We start from the raw sequence: 17,685 nt of genomic DNA, 5'->3' as shown, positions 1-17,685 counted from the left end.
AGAAATCACAGGTTAACAGCAGCTTAGATTAGAGACCAGGTCAATGCCACACAGAGTTCTAGCCGCAGACACATCTCTACAACAACTGTTAAGAAGAGACTTTGTGCAGCAGGCCTTCATGGTAAAATAGCTGCTAGGAAACCACTGCTAAGGACAGGCAACAAGCAGAAGAGCGGAGTTTGTGCTAAAGAACACAATGAATGGACATTAGACCAGTGGAAATCTGTGCTTTGGTCTGATGAGTCCAAATTTGAGTTCTTTGGTTCCAACCACCGTGTCTTTGTGCGATGCAGAAAAGGTGAACGGATGGACTCTACATACCTGGTTCCTACCGTGAAGCATGGAGGAGGAGGTGTGATGGTGAGGGGATGCTTTGCTTGTGACACTGTTGGGGATTTTTTCAAAATTGAAGGCATACTGAACCAGTATGGATACCACAGCATCTTGCAGCGGCATGCTATTCCATCTAGTTTGCGTTTAGTTGGACCATCATTTATTTTTCAACAGGACAATGACCCCAAATACACCTTCAGGCTGTGTAAGGGCTATTTGACCAAGAAGGAGAGTGATGGGGTGCTACGCCTGATGACCTGGCCTCCACAGTCACCAGACCTGAACCCATATATACTGTATATAATTCCACATGTGTTCATTCATAGTTTTGATGCCTTCAGTGTGAATGTACAATTTTCATAGTCATGAAAATACAGAAAAATCTATAAATGAGAAGGTGTGTTCAAACTTTTGGTCTTCACTGTATGACTGACTTTAAGTATTGCTGTCTTTTCCATGACCCTTGCGTTACATTCATCTTGGCTAAAAAAGAGTGTTAGGCCCATGCTACAAGGAGAACTTTGCATCTCTTCCTCCTAAGGCAGAGGGATCATCTAAAATGGTGCTATACCAGAAAGCCATTGTGGAAAATATGTTCAAAAAATTCCCATCAGACAATGCCAGCGGCAGGGGGCAAGCTTCCTTGCCCAGCCAAGTAAATGAGGCCAGGGAGACACAGAGCAGAGGTAAACTGTCAAAGTCTAACAGCAAAAAACACAAAAGGAGGAAAAAACCTCCACTATTCTAGAAAAAACACCAAAAAACAGGCAAAGGTGCTTACTAGAGTTGAGCGACTTTTACCTTTTTAGGATCGAGTCGGGTTTCGCGAAACCCGACTTTCTGAAAAGTCGGGTCTAGGGTTGAGCAAAACGGGTCGGCCATTTTCAGAAGTCGCCGACTTTTGGCAAAGTCGGGTTTCATGAAACCCGACCCGACCCCTGTGTGGGGTCGGCCATGAGGTCGGCGATCTTCTGAATCTGGTATCGGAATTCCGATACCGAGTTCCGATATGTTTGCGATATCGGAACTCGGTATCGGAATCCACATTTAAGTGTAAAATAAAGAATTAAAATAAAAAATATTGATATACTCACCTCTCCGACGCAGCCTGGACATCGCCGCTGGTAACCGGCATCTTCTGTTCCTAAGAATGGTGCTTGAAAGACCTTTCGATGACGTCACGGCTTGTGATTGGTCGCGGCGGCCCACGTGACCGCTGAGCGACCAATCACAACAAGCCATGACGTAATTCTCAGGTCCTAAATTCCTCATTCTAGGAATTTAGGCCATGAGAATTACGTCACGGCTTGTGATTGGTCGCTGAGCGGTCACGTGGGCCGCCGCGACCAATCACAAGCCGTGACGTCATCGAAAGGTGCTTCACGCGCTGTTTCTTAAGAAGGAAGGCTGCCGGAAAGAAGCAGGGTGCGTCCGAGGGTGAGTATATACCTAATAGGAATATACTCACCCTCGGCTTCTTTCCGGCAGCCTTCCTTCTTAAGAATGAGCGCGTGAAGGACCTTTCGATGACGTCACGGCTTGTGATTGGTCGCGGCGGCCCACGTGACCGCTCAGTGACCAATCACAAGCCGTGACGTAATTCTCATGGCCTAAATTCCTAGAATGAGGAATTTAGGACCTGAGAATTACATCACGGCTTGTTGTGATTGGTCGCTCAGCGGTCACGTGGGCCGCCGCGACCAATCACAAGCCGTGACGTCATCGAAAGGTCTTTCAAGCGCCATTCTTAGGAACGGAAGATGCCAATTACTACCAGGGCGCGTCAGAGGGTGAGTATATCAATATTTTTTATTTTAATTCTTTATTTTACACTTAAATATGGATCTCAGGGCCTGAAGGAGAGTTTCCTCTCCTTCAGACCCTGGGAACCATAGTATCCCATTGCACTGCATTGGGTTTCGCGTTTCGGCCGACCCCGACTTTTTTATAGGATTGGCCGATTTCACTCGACCCGACTTTTGAGAAAGTCGGGTTTCGTGAAACCCGACCCGATCCTATAAAAATAAAAGTCGCTCAACCCTAGTCGGGTCGGGTGAAATCGGCCGATTATTGTGAAAAGTCGGGGGCAGACTGAAACAAAACCCAATGCAAGTCAATGCGGAATCAAAGTCGGCAGAGAGTGGAGGACAGGAAAACACCTACAGTGCCCATTTTAATGCCAAAAACATCAATTCTTATTACTGAAGCTTGTCAATCTTAATTTACTTTATAATAATAGTTAGGCATTGAAAACTGGGGGTCATTTGGCTAAATCTGTGGGGGGGTAGGGCTGGCTCAAGTTTTTTGTGGGTCCAGGAAACGCGGAATACGTCACGGCGGTGGAGCAGGGAGAGGTAAGCATTTAAACTTTGCAAGTGCTGTGATCCTGAGCAAGCAAGGGGGGCCACTCGTTCGCATTGGCCCTGGCACAGGGCCCCTCAAAGTACGACGGTGTGTATGAAGGCAGGGGTGCCTCCCACCGGCAGAGACACTTTTGTGTACTATGAGGGGCCCTGTGCCGGTGACGTTGCCAACGAGTATGCCCCCCCACCTGATGAAGGAACCTGCACTTTCATCTGCACCTTCCTCTTTGTCCCCATGTTAGGTGGTATAGTATGCGGGAAGGGGAACCTGACTTTCAGCAGGGTCAGATTCTGGCTGTGTAGTGCAAGGGGAATGTAGTGGTCTGGGTCAATGTACCAGCAGAGTCATCTAGCAGTGGCTGGGCAATGGGCAGGATGACGAGGAAACACAGATATATGCCCAAATAATAAAGTAGGCTAAATGCAGTTCAAAACTGGTAACAGGACTAAACAGGTGGCATAGCTTTGTTCAGTGGAGGACAACTGTAATGAGAGGCTGGCAGTTAGTAGGCCCAATAAAGTAAGTAGGCTAAATGCAGTTCAAAATAGGTAACAGGAGTAAACTGGCGGCATTGCTTTGTTCAGCGGAGGACAACTGTAAGGAGTGGCGCAGACAGACATAGTAGGCCTAAAATAAGAAAGTAGACTAAATGCAGTTCAAAATTGGTAACAGGAGTACACAGGCGGCATAGCTTTGTTCAGCGGAGGACAACTGTAATGAGAGGCTGACAATTAGTAGGCCCAAAAAAGTAAGTAGGCTAAATGCAGTTCAAAACTGGTAACAGGAGTGAACTGGTGGCATAGCTTTGTTCAGCGGAGGACAATTGTAAGGAGTGGCGCAGACAGACTTAGTAGGCCTAAAATAAAAAAGTAGGCTCAATGCAGTTCAAAATTGGTTACAGGAGTACACAGGCGGCATAGCTTTGTTCAGCGCAGGACAATTGTAAGGAGTGGCAGACACAGTTAGTAGGCCCAAAAAAGTAAGTAGGCTAAATGCAGTTCAAAACTGGTAACAGGAGTAAACAGGCGGCATAGCTTTGTTCAATGGAGGACAGCTGTAATGAGTGGCGCAGACACAGTTTGTAGACCCACATTAAAAAAGTAGGCTCCAAGCAGTTCAAAAACGGTAACAGGAGTAAACAGGCGGCATAGCTTTGTTCAATGGAGGACAGCTGTAATGAGTGTCGCAGACAGACTTAGTAGGCCTAAAATAAAAAGTAGGCTAAATGCAGTTCAAAATTGGTAACTGGAGTACACAGGCGGCATAGCTTTGTGCAGTGGAGGACAGCTGTAATGAGGGGCAGACACTGTTAGTAGGACCCAAAAAGTAAGTAGGCTAAATGCAGTTCAAAACTGGTAAAAGGACTAAACAGGCGGCATAGCTTTGTGCAGTGGAGGACAACTATAATGAGCGGCAGACACAGTTAGTAGGCCCAAATATTACAGTAGGCTAAATGCAGTTCAAAATTGGTAACAGGAGTAAACAGGCGGCTCAGCTTTGTTCAGTGGAGGAGAACAACAAGCAGCAGCAGACACCGTTAGTAGGCCCAACCAAACAAGTAGGCCAAATGCAGTTTAATATTCGAAACAGGAGTAAAGTGGCGGCTTAGCTTTGTTCAGTTGAGGAGAAAAGCAAGGAGCAGCAGACACCGTTAGTAGGCCCAACCAAACAAGTAGGCCAAATGCAGTTTAATATTCGAAACAGGAGTAAACTGGCGGCTCAGCTTTGTACATTGGAGGACAACTGTAATGGGAGGCAGACAGTAGGCCCAAATAAGTCGGCTAAATGCAGTTCAAAACTGGTAACAGGAGTACACAGGCGGCATAGGTTTGTTCAGTGGAGGTCAACTGTAAGGAGTGGCGCAGACAGACTTAGTAGGCCTAAAATAAAAAAGTAGGCTAAATGCAGTTCAAAACTGGTAACAGGAGTACACAGGTGGCATAGCTTTGTTCAGTGGAGGACAACTGTAAGGAGTGGCTGACACAGTTAGTAGGCCAAAATAATAAAGTGAGGTAAATGCCCAATTTTTTTCCATAAATAAACAGGTGGCATAGCTAGGTACAGGGTTGGGCTCCTCTGCTGAGTAGCAGACAGTGGTAGTTGGCGCAAAGTATTAACTGGTCTAAATGGAGGCCAGGGCCCCTGTTTATTTTTACTATCATCTATCATTTCAACAAATTTGTATTGGCAGTGCCATTGAAGGATTTATCAGCACAAACTACACTGTGGTGGAGCAGGGAGAGGTAAGTATTGCAAGTGGTAGAGCACTGTTCGACCAGGGGGGAACACTCTCTCGTGGGCGGCGGTACTGGCACAGGGCCCCTCATATTACGACGGTGTGTCTGACGTTGGTTGTGCACCACCACCGTCAGAGACACTTCATTGTACTATGAGGGACCCTGTGCCAGTGCCGTCACCCAAGAGTGGGCACACCCACCTGTCCAGGCAAACGGCACTCGCACAGGTGCTTGCGCTAGGTGGTGACCATGGCCCTGTGGGGGGAGTCAGCCCATTTAGGGAGGTATAAAAATGGCCTATGGTGGACATTCAGCAGCTGCAAATGGAGGAATTGGAGAAGTCAGTAAGAGGAGGCCAAAAGCAAGAAATTTTTTAAGCAAGCTACATGTCAGCAGGGGAAGATGGGACAAAATAATTTGAAATCCATGATTGGTTCATTTTAATGAAGGTTAGATCATCAACATTTCGGGTAGCCAGACGTGTCCTTTTTTCGGTCAGTATTGAACCAGCAGCACTGAAGACTCTTTCTGATAGCACACTAGCAGCAGGGCAAGCGAGCTCCTTTAATGCATATTCTGCCAATTCAGGCCAGGTGTCTATTTTAGATGCCCAGTACTCAAAGGGGAATGACCTGTGAGGGAGAACATCGATAAGGGAGGAAAAATAGTTCATAACCATACTGGACAAATGCAGTCTCCTGTTGCTTTGAATCGATGCAGCAGTACCTGTCATGTCTGCGGTCATTGCGAAATCACTCCACAACCTGGTCATAAAACCCCTCTGTCCAATGCCACTTCTGATTTGTGCACCTCTAACACCTCTGCCATGCTGCCCCCTACAGCTCGTGTGAGAACCATCACCGCCGCTGTGTGCTGGGAATGCCTGAACCAAATGGTCTACAAGAGTTGCTTGTTTGGTAGCCAATATTTGCTCAAGGTTCTCATGTGGCATGATATTTTGTAATTTTCCTTTATATCGTGGATCCAGGAGGCAGGCCAACCAGTAATCATCATCGGTCATCATTTTGATGATGCGGGGGTCCCTTTTTAGGATATGCAAGGCATAGTCAGCCATGTGGGCCAATGTTCCAGGTGTCAATTCACTGCTTGTGCTGGGTTGAGGAGCACTTTCTTGCAAATCAACATCACTTGTCTCCCGCAAAAACCCTGTACCTGACCATGCAACGCCACCAGTTTCTATTGCCCCCTGAGAAGCATTTTCCTCCCATAAATATTCATCCCCATCCTCCTCCTCCTCCTCTTCGTCCACCACCTCATCCAGGAGAGTTCCCTGAGCAGACAATGGCTGACTGTCATCAAGGCTTACCTCCTCCTCGGCTGCAGATGCCTGCTCCTTAATGTGCGTCAAACTTTGCATCAGCAGGCGCATTAGTGGGATGCTCATGCTTATGATGGCATCGTCTGCACTTACCAGCCGCGTGCATTCCTCAAAACACTGAAGATGCCGTAAAGTGGCTACCAGGTACACATAAAATTGGCAATTTTTATGCGCTAAACGCTCTAATTTTTCATATTTCAAGTGCAGTAATGCAGTTCAATTTTCGTGTTTCATGTTTGCATGTTTCAGCGCTGCAGTGTGCTGCCTTATTTGCTTGACTGTATAAGAGTTGGTGACTCTAGGTTCAGCACCTGTTCACACTTAGTCTATGTTTGGATGTGACGGTCAGTTTTTTCAAATGTATCATTTAGCCTTCTGATCGAGCACTTCGCCTCCTAGCCACAGGTGTTTTAATCGCAACAGGTCCATTACCCCTCCACAGAAAGAGAGAATGTTAGTCTAAGAAGAGGTTTTCATAGGTACCCATTCAGATGGAGACATTTATTCTCAGCGAGGAAATGAAAGCGTAGGACCTGGTATACTAGAGATGCCGTACAGTGGCTACCAGGTACAGATAAAATTGGCCATTTTTATGTGCTAAACGCTCTCATTTTTCATATTTCTAGTGCAGTAATGCAGTTCAATTTTCGTGTTTCATGTTTGCATGTTTCAGCGCTGCAGTGTGCTGCCTTATTTGCTTGACTGTATAAGAGTTGGTGACTCTAGGTTCAGCACCTGTTCACACTTAGTCTATGTTTGGATGTGACGGTCAGTTTTTTCAAATGTATCATTTAGCCTTCTGATCGAGGTCTCCGCCTCCTAGCCACAGGTGTTTTAATCGCAACAGGTCCATTACTCCTCCACATAGAGAGAGAATGTTAGTCTAAGAAGAGGTTTTCATAGGTACCCATTCAGATGGAGACACTTATTCTCAGCGAAGAAAGGAAAGCGTATGACCTGGTATACGAGAGATGCCGTAAAGTGGCTACCAGGTACACATAAAATTGGCCATTTTTAGGCACTAAACGCTCTCATTTTTCATATTTCTAGTGCAGTAATGCAGTTCAATTTTCGTGTTTCATGTTTGCATGTTTCAGCGCTGCAGTAAGCTGCCCTGTTTGCTTGACTGTATAAGAGTTGGTGACTCTAGGTTCAGCACCTGTTCACACTTAGTCTATGTTTGGATGTGATGGTCAGTTTTTTCAAATGTATCATTTAGCCTTCTGATCGAGCACTCCACCTCCTAGCCACAGGTGTTTTAATCTCAGCAGGTCCATTACCCCTCCACAGAGAGAGAGAATGTTAGTTTAAGAAGAGGTTTTCATAGGTACCCATTCAGATGGAGACATTTATTCTCAGCGAGGAAATGAAAGCGTAGGACCTGGTATACTAGAGATGCCGTAAAGTGGCTACCAGGTACAGATAAAATTGGCCATTTTTATGCGCTAAACGCTCTAATTTTTCATATTTCTAGTGCAGTAATGCAGTTCAATTTTCGTGTTTCATGTTTGCATGTTTCAGCGCTGCAGTGTGCTGCCTTATTTGCTTGACTGTATAAGAGTTGGTGACTCTAGGTTCAGCACCTGTTCACACTTAGTCTATGTTTGGATGTGACGGTCAGTTTTTTCAAATGTATCATTTAGCCTTCTGATCGAGGTCTCCGCCTCCTAGCCACAGGTGTTTTAATCGCAGCAGGTCCATTACCCCTCCACAGAGAGAGAGAATGTTAGTTTAAGAAGAGGTTTTCATCGGTACCCATTCAGATGGAGACGTTTATTCTCAGCGAGGAAAGGAAAGCGTAGGACCTGGTATACGAGAGATGCCGTAAAGTGGCTACCAGGTACACATAAAATTGGCCATCTTTAGGCACTAAACGCTCTCATTTTTCATATTTCTAGTGCAGTAATGCAGTTCAATTTTCGTGTTTCATGTTTGCATGTTTCAGCTCTGCAGTAAGCTGCCCTGTTTGCTTGACTGTATAAGAGTTGGTGACTCTAGGTTCAGCACCTGTTCACACTTAGTCTATGTTTGGATGTGACGGTCAGTTTTTTCAAATGTATCAAAACACTGAAGGACTTGACAGAGGTCTTGTAGCTTCGACCACTGCACACCTGACAACTCCATGTCTGCCATCCAACTTCCTGCCCATGTATGTCAAACAACACGATCCCACAGTGATCTTAATGGGACCAAGAAGAGATCCCACAAATGTAATGTAAAATAATATTTATTAATAAACAATTAAAAACAAAACAATCGATCGATCCAAAAATACATAAGATACCAGATAAGGGACGCCAACAACACAAAATAGGTATAGGTATAAGATATGTGTACAGCAACCTACTGCATGATTCACATGCTAGAGGGTGACAAACAGTACCTAAGCCAACAAAATACAGACACTATATCAGTTTCCCGTGTGAGAAGCTAGGCGGCATTCAAATCCATATTGGAGATCCTAAAAATCCGGATCTCAACCTATTGATAATAAAACAGCCTCCCCACTATATCCCTATATGCCACAATAAATCTATATGCAGGGCGAACCCTACTAAAGCAGGTATAGACGGGATACGAGAGATATGAATGAGCTATAGGTAATGTTACCTGCCGCACAGCTTCTCCCAGGGCATCCCTTCACCCCGACGCGTGTTTCGCCGCCAGCACACTCTGCGTGGTTTTTGTAGTTTTTTATACTGACCGCATAGTTCCCTTTCCTATCCTCTGTCTATTTAGAGAAGATTCGGCCTCCTTTGCTAAAATCTGTTTCATTCCTGTGTTTGTTACTTCCCTCTTAACTCACAGTCAATATTTGTGGGGGGCTACCTTTACTTTGGGGAATTTCTCTGAGGCAAGGTAGGCTGCTATTTCTATCTTTAGGGGTAGTTAGCTCTTAGGCTGTGAAGAGGCGTCTAGGGAGAGTTAGGTACGCTCCACGGCTATTTCTAGTGTGTGTGATAGGATTAGGGATTGCGGTCAGTAGAGTTACCACTTCCTCAGAGCTTGTCCCAGGTTTTCCATTTTAACCATCAGGTCATTTTGGGTGCTCCTAACCACCAGGTCCATAACAGCCAAAGCAGTCAGGGAATCACAAGGTTTTTGGTAGGAAACACTGTATGTAGGTCAACCTCATACATCATGGCTGGCAGATATACGGCAAACTAACAGAACTGACGTATATCCAGTGTGTGACAATTTGAATCTCCCTTTTCTTTTGGGGAGACTGCACCACAACTCAGGCCCAGTGTATTTTACAATGCAATGTGAGTGGCAGCAAGTGGCTGGCTGATACACCAAAAAACTAAGAGGACTGAGGTATATCCACTTTGGAGAATGTCATTCTCACTTTTTTTTTTTTACACAGAACCCAAACTCAGGCCCAGTGTATTTTACAACGCAATGTGAGTGTCAGCAAGTGGCTGGCCGATACACCACTAACTAAGTGGACTGTGGTATATCCACTTTGTGAGAATTTCAATGTCACTTTTTTGGGGAGGAGACTGAACCCCAACTCAGGCCCACTGTATTTTGCAACACAATGTAAGTGGCAGAACGTGGCTGGCTGATATACGACAAACTAACAGAACTGAGGTATATCCACTTTGTGAGAATTTGAATCTCCCTTTTTGGGGGGGAGACAGCACCACAACTCAGGCCCAGTGTGTAACACAACGCAATGTAAGTGGCAGCAAGTGGCTGGAAGATATCTGAAGAAATCCAAGGACTGTAGTACAGTTTCTATCTCCCTACAATGATCTCAGGACAAGTATGGTAGCAACAAAAAGGACTGCGGCACACAAAAGTGTGGACAAATAAACAAGATAACTGCAGAAAGGAGCAACAGGATTTTTGCTTTTAAAAAAGCAGTTGGTTTGCAAACAGCAATGCAGCTATCAGGGAGCCTTATAAGGCAGCCTAATAAGCTACAGAGCTGATGCACAAATATATATCCTCCACTGTCCCTGCAAAACAAAGGTGGTGTTGGACAGTGGAAATCGCTACAGCACAAGCGGTTTGGGTGTTAATCTTCCCTCCCTAACTATATCCCTGCTTCTGATGAAGCTGAAGCAACCTCTCCCTATGCTGAGATCGGCAGAAGTAAGATGGCGGTCGGCGTGCATGCCCCTTTATAGCCCCTGTGATGCCACAGAAAGCAAGCCAATCACTGTCATGCCCTTCTCTAAGATGGTGGGGACCGAGACCTATGTCATCACGCTGCCCACACTCTACGTCCTCCTTCATTGGCTAAAAAATGGCGCTGAACGCGTCATATGAAACGCGACTTTGGCGCGAAGATCGCCGACCGCATGCCCGATCCCACACTAGGATCGGGTCGGGTGTCATGAAACCCGACTTTGCCGAAAGTCAGCGATTTTTGAATTTGTCCGATCCGTTTCGCTCTACCCTAGTGCTTACCTGTCTAGGCCTTGAATCATAAGCACTGTCATGGTGCAGCGCGCCCATGTAAAGATGACAACTACACAGGTGCAATAATACCAATGAGACAGCCAGCCTGCAATCAGAGATTGGCCATTTGGCAGACCAGTGCAAACAAATAATCTGCAGCAGTGTTCACACAGATAATGCAAAGCATATGGATCATAGCCTATTAATAACACCCTGTGGCAGGCTGCCCAGTGCTAACTGTAATGCATCCTGTGTGAACAGAGGCCACAGTCTGGCTGTCTGATTGGTATTCTCGCACCTGTGTAGTTGCCATCTTTACTTGGGCCCGCTGCACCATGATAGTGCATTTGATTCAAGGCCTAGACAGGTAAGCGCCTTTGCCTGTTTTTTTTGGTGCTTTTTCAAGAATAGTGTAAACTGTCAAAGGCCTCGGCCATTTTCATTACACCCTCCCAGCATCCATGCCCTGATGACCGGATATTTTTCACAAGGAAGGAAACGTTTTTTAAAGATGGCCAAGCAATATCTGGTTGACAAAACCAGCATACTCCCTAATTCCTCTGTGACCTTCAGCTATTGAGTCTCAAAGCTGGACACCTGGCATAAGCTGTCCCTCTATGTGCCTTGGAAGTGTTGTGCTGCCCTGCCGCTAGTGTCCTGCCTGAGCTGGTGTTTCATGCCACTGGGGTTTGATAACAGACAGGTGCTTTTGCCTGTCAACTGAAAGTGTTGATTGTCTCACTCTGACAACAATGAACAAAGCCTGGATTAGACCTGACTTTTCCACATCACCAGATGACAGCAGCACATAAAGTGTTTTTAATGTTCAATATTTGAATGAAGCTCATCAGTTGTTGCCTTCTAGGGATCTATGGATGACTGAATTAACCTACTTATAATCTTTTTTCTGGCTTTGCACTTTGTGCAAAGCCTTTATGAGTGTAGAAGTGCCGCAACTACACATTTTAATTTTTTTTATGAGGCACCCGAGTTTTTGCCTTCTAGGATGTATGGATGATCCTGCTCAATTGTATGTGCAGACTTTTCACTGTGTGCAGAGCTTTCATAAGTGTAGGAGTAACACAACTGCACTTTGTTCACAATATTTGACTGAGGGACTTCAGTTGGTGCCTTCAAGGGTGTAAGGATGACCCTGCTTCTAATTTTGGGCAGGATTTGCACTTCATGCATAACCTTAGTCCATGAGTACCTCTACATTACAACTTGAATGGAATGTGTATAGGGCCCTCTGTTATTTTTTATACAGTGTGTATGTGAGTCCCTAATTTTTGCACTTCTTGCTTCCTTCATAAATTACACTGACATTTCCATTTTTTTAAATAAAAAAATCAATTTTGGTTGACTTAAATTATAATTTTTTAAAAAAATACTTTTTACGTTTTGCCTTTTATACTAGTCATTATACAGGAAAAAATGTTCTTAACATTTTTTTCCTGTAAACTCTAAATTCTCCTCAATTTTGAATGTTTTAATGTCAGTCTTTAAAGTGGAGTAAAAGTGTGACACCATTGTTCTAAGCAGTGATCTGGAAGTCAGATATGCTTCTGGGAGTCTTCCTTATGCTGTTCTTCTTCCATTTAGCACTTTTACCATCCTTTTCAACATTTTACTGCTTCCCAGACCTCCTTGTAGGATCTGCCAGTAAAATGCTCAGATTTCCCAATGACTCCCATTTTACTTGTTACTCGAAAGAAGCACCCAAGCATTAGAAATTGTTTGGTTTGAGAAACCAGCTGTTAGGGGTCGAGTTCCCGCCTCTGCACAGGGGAATCTCGAACCATCTCCGCTGCGGTCTCCCATTCTTCTCCAGCCGCAGTGGAGACGTTGATCCCAGCACCTGGCTCAGCCTGATACTGTGTGGATGCTTACTGTTGCCTTTCCAGGCTCCGCCATTGTAGCCAGTACTGGTCAGCGGCGAGCAGACGTCTTTGCGACTAAGTCCTGCTTTTTCCCTTCTGAGCATGCTTAGGGTAAGTCCTCTCATTGGAGGTCGGGGGTCACATGCTCAGGTTCTACAGCAGCTCCCATTGGTCCTCTAGGAAGGTCCTGAAGTGGCTCAGGTACTGTAGCAGCTCCCATTGGTCCTCTAGGAAGGTCCTGTAGTTGCTGCAGCTATAAAAGGTTTGCATGGCTGCACGGCCATGCGCTAGTATCATCTAAGTTTGTGTTTTGCACCAGTGTGGTCATATATATGTGGTCTCCGGGTATGTGCACACGTTGCGGATTTTGCTGCGGATCCACAGCATTTTTGACGCTGTGGATCCGCAGCAGTTTTCCATGTGGTGTACAGTACAATGTTAACCTATGGAAAACAAAAACCGCTGTGTACATGTTGCGGAAAAAAACGCGTGGAAACGCTGCATTTTTTTCCGCAGCATGTCAATTCTTTGTGTGGAATCCGCCGCGGTTTGACACCTGCTCCATATTAAGAAACCACAGGTGTAAAACCGCAGCAGAATCCGCACAAAAACAGCAGTCAATCCGCGGTAAAAACGCAAGAAATCCACAGGAAAAACGCTGTGTTTTTGCCCTGCCGATTTATCAAAAAACAGTGCGGAAAAATCCACACACCAGGACGCAGCGTGTGCACATACCCTTAGGGTTCAGCTGAAATAAGCCCCTAGAATACCGGCACCTCAGGTGAGGAGTTTTGTGTGAGTGGATTCAGGGCCCGGCTAAAATAAGCCCCTACAATACTGGCACCTCCGGTGAGGAGTTTTGCGTGTGCTATTCTGACTGCATGACCACTGTTCTTTCTATTTGGTAGCTGTGTTCCTCTGTGAGGTTAACAGGGCACAGCGTTTTCTTGCCTTAAGTGACTCTGTGAAGTAACAGAGTTCACTTATACCGCCATATAGTACCTTCAGTTATTAGCAGTGGGTTTTACTCCTGCACGGTGGACCCCAGGTTGTGAACTCACCTATTACTCTATAAATATATATTTGGTGCATTCCACCAAACCCTAACACCAGCCTACGAGCATTTTAGTACTTTCTCATCTCTAATTATTATGCCACATATGTTGAATTGGGTTACAGTAAGAGTTGACCAAAAAGATTTGCACCAGAATGTATAATATCATGTTTAATTTTGCAAAAATTCTACATCACAGATTATTATTATTCATAGAGTTCTGCTAAATAATAAGGAACCATCAATAAACAAAAACAACAACCTTTCTTTTTTTGTGTGACACATTAAGCCATGCAAAAAAAACATAAGACTACATAGCTTTTACAGTTTAAATATTTATAACATTACCATTTTAGCATGGCTATGTTGTTCAAGTTACATAATTATGGTTCTTTCATATATTCCATCAATACCAAATTTAAAAAGTAATCATTTTTTTCAACTTTTTCTGTTTTATAACCTTTTGTTTATGTAATGAAAATTAATGAAACATTTGGTGTAGTTTACAACATGTTTGGTTCCTTTCAAGACGTTATGCTTCTCTTATCACTTATGTTGGGTCATTAGGGGATTCCTGGGCATGGAAGAGTTTACTGACTGATGGAACTTTAAGCCTTGTGGCCTTTAAGTATCTCAGGGAAAGACTTAGACCGTATTAAAGGTACCGTCACACTCAGCGACGCTGCGGCGATATAGACAACGAGCCGACCTAAACTAGATCGCTGGAGCGTCGCTGTTTAGGTCGCTGTAGAGACGTCAAACACAGCAACTCCAGAACGATGCAGGAGCGATCCAGTGACGTAACGGCGACTCATCGTTCTCGCTGATTGTTAGCTCCATGTCAAACAGCCGGAGTGTACCGACTGGCTAGAAGGAGACGCTGCGACGCCCCGTATGCTCGTTGCTGGCGTCGTTGCTTTTGATGTCAAACATGACGATACATGCCAACCTGGCGACGAAATAAAGTTCTGGACTTCTAGCTCTGACCAGCGATGGCACAGCGGGATCCAGATCGCTGCTGCGTGTCAAACACAACGAGATCGCTATCCAGGACGCTGCAACGTCACGGATTGTTGTCGTTCTCTTTGCAAAGTTGCTGAGTGTGACGGTACCTTTACTTTTAAAGAAATCTTCTGTATCTGATCAGCACAACATAGTGTACCCTCGCTTATCTTTTAAGTACTGTACTGAACTGTGAAGCTACTTTACACAAGATAGCTGGAGTCAAGTTCTAAAAATCTGGAAAAAAGAGGAATAGTGCAAATTTGGTTTAAATATAAATATAAATATATATATATATATATATATATATATATATATATATATATATATATATATATATACATATATATATATATATATATATCAAAAGTAGAATAATACATCTGTGCTCAACTCTATTATTGCAGTATAGTCCAAATACAGTATATGAAAGAAACAATATTCAATTATTGGCAGGAAGAGCAGATTTCAATTATGCACATATAATTAGGCGGACAGTGGAAAAAATGATACGTATATATGCAGATAGTGTTTTCAAAAGGTTTTTCCCTTTCTCACTTTTTTCTTTTTTTGCATATTTGTAATGCTTATATGTTTCTGATCATAATTACTTTTAATGTTAGACAAAACTTAACTAAACGTAGTGTTTTTTAAATAATGATTTAATTTATAAAAAAAAACTGTTCAACACTTCCTGACCCTAGCTAAAAAAGGACATTTCCCCTTAGCTGCAAAATCAATGAGTTAAACAAATTCAAAAGAAAATTGGTAAATTTTTACTAGTCACACCAAGGCATCATTACGAGCAGATCTGTTAAAGTAATGCATCACTAAAATAAAACTTGTATTGCATTGCTAAAAAGGCTTGAATGGCTGGAAAAATTACACATTTTGCTCTTTTTATGTGATGTGATGTTCATTTTCCAATGATCTCTAAGCTTAAAGGTGATTTCTAACTTGCCTAAGAAATAATAATAATAATAATCTTTATTTATATAGCGCCAACATGTTCCGCAGCACTTTACAGTTTCAAACACAACAGTCATAAGTCCACAAGAAATCCTCATCTGTGCCAATGCCACTGAGCTGGTACTCCCCATTGGTCTGTTCACAGCAATGATGTCCCTGATTATCCATGTGCCACTGAAGTTAATCACAATTCTTAGCATTACAACACTGAGACCTGCGATTAGCTGTAATTTACCTTCCTTGGCCCAATTTTTTTATATTTAGCAAAATTTATCAGCAGGATTTCTCCCCCCAATTTATTTATATGCACATGTACCTCTTTCAAAGACAAGTCAATCAATACCTTAACCTAGGCTTTCCTTTCTTCCATTACTGAGAAATCAGAGTTTGAATTGATATCAAAAGAGGGTTCAGCATCTGAAGCCTCTATCACTCCAGCTCTACTCCGAACCCTGCTTGACTGACAGTCTCTATACTGTGTAACGTCATGCAATTGAGCTATCTGCCAGACAGGAGGAGGCATTGCTGGGCAGGAATAGAGCAAGAGTGACAGAGGCTTCATCCTCTACCTCAATTGCATAACAATTCAAATGCTTATTTCTCAGTAATGAAGGATCGGACTGGCCATGTAAAGGTTTGGTGGACTTTTCTTTTCGCTCCATGCACATAGTAACAGTTTGGGTATGAAATCCTGCTGACAGATTTCCCCTTAATGTTTACGGTAAACTCACAGATTTAGGTGGGATTTTTTTTACTTCTATGCTACATTAGTAAAACAGGTGTACTCTGATTGTAATGTTTTGGTTGAAAATTCTCACAAATAATGACCAAGCCAATTTTTTTTAATCTGACCAGTCGCTTTATCTGGTAACAACTTTAGAATTATTCAACATATCCCATTAATTTCGAGGGTTTCTTTTTTCGTGACACATTGCACTTTATGGTAATGGTAAATTTAGATCGATATGTTTTGCATTTATTTATAAAAAGAAATTTTACAGAAATGTCAAAAATTTAGAAATCTTCAAACTTTGGATGATTATCCCTTTAATCCAGGCAAAAACATTAAGAAATAACATTTCCCACAGGTCTGCTTTACATCAGCACCATTTGTAAAATGTTGTTTTATTTTTTTAGTAATGTAGCAGTCATTTTTCATTTTTTCAAGTAGATTTACAAAACTTTTTTTAGGGACTTATTCAGTTTTGAAGTGATTTTTGGGGGTCCTATATTCTGGAAACGCCCAAATGTGATACCATTTTAAAAACAACGCCCCTCCACATATTCAAAATTGTTTTCAGGTAGTTCATTAACCCTTCAGGTGCTTTTCAGGAATTAATGCACCGTGGTATAACAGGAATGAAGAAATATATTTTTTCCATCTAAATGTCGCTAACTTCTGAACAGGCCAGCAGACTCTAAGGCCGTTATTTGGTCATGAATTGCCATGTCAGCTATCAGGACCATACGATCAAGATCTCAGGATGCCAATGGTGTTAAAGAGCGAACTCCCACACTCTGTTAACCATCTAGATACTGTAGTCATTATTGAAAGCAGCATTGAAGGGATTAAACAGCTATAGTCAGTACCAACACTAATAGTGGCTGATGCAGCAAGTTGTCAGCTATAGTGTACAGCTGATAGCTGCCGGATTATCAATCTGTTAGGGAATGCTAGTCTGTTATATTGCAGGTAAGTAAAAAGATGTATTGTGGTCACTAAGGGGTTAACACTTCTGAACTTAGTGTAAACTTTAACAACTGCAATTGAAGTTTGGCAAATGGACTCAGATCTATTAAAAACTGGAGTCCTGCAAGCACTATACTTAAAAATGACCTTGATATTTGTCAGCGTAAGAGTCAGACTTCTTTGGATAATCTTGAGATTTTTTTAGAAAGGTGATGTCTCAAAAAATCCAATTCACATAAGTGCTCCTTGTATAGTTAGTGCTGTAGTAGGAAACATATCACCTGAGTAATTTCATACATACCGCATCCGTCTTCACTAGTCACATATGTATGTGAACATAAAAAATACGTAGGAGAGTTCATTCCTTGTATACATTTACTATTGGTCTAGACCTTCTGGATGTGAAG

This window comes from Ranitomeya variabilis, chromosome 1, assembly GCF_051348905.1.
Source record: "Ranitomeya variabilis isolate aRanVar5 chromosome 1, aRanVar5.hap1, whole genome shotgun sequence".
Lineage (NCBI taxonomy): Eukaryota > Metazoa > Chordata > Amphibia > Anura > Dendrobatidae > Ranitomeya > Ranitomeya variabilis.
Note: the sequence above shows the minus strand (reverse complement) of the source record.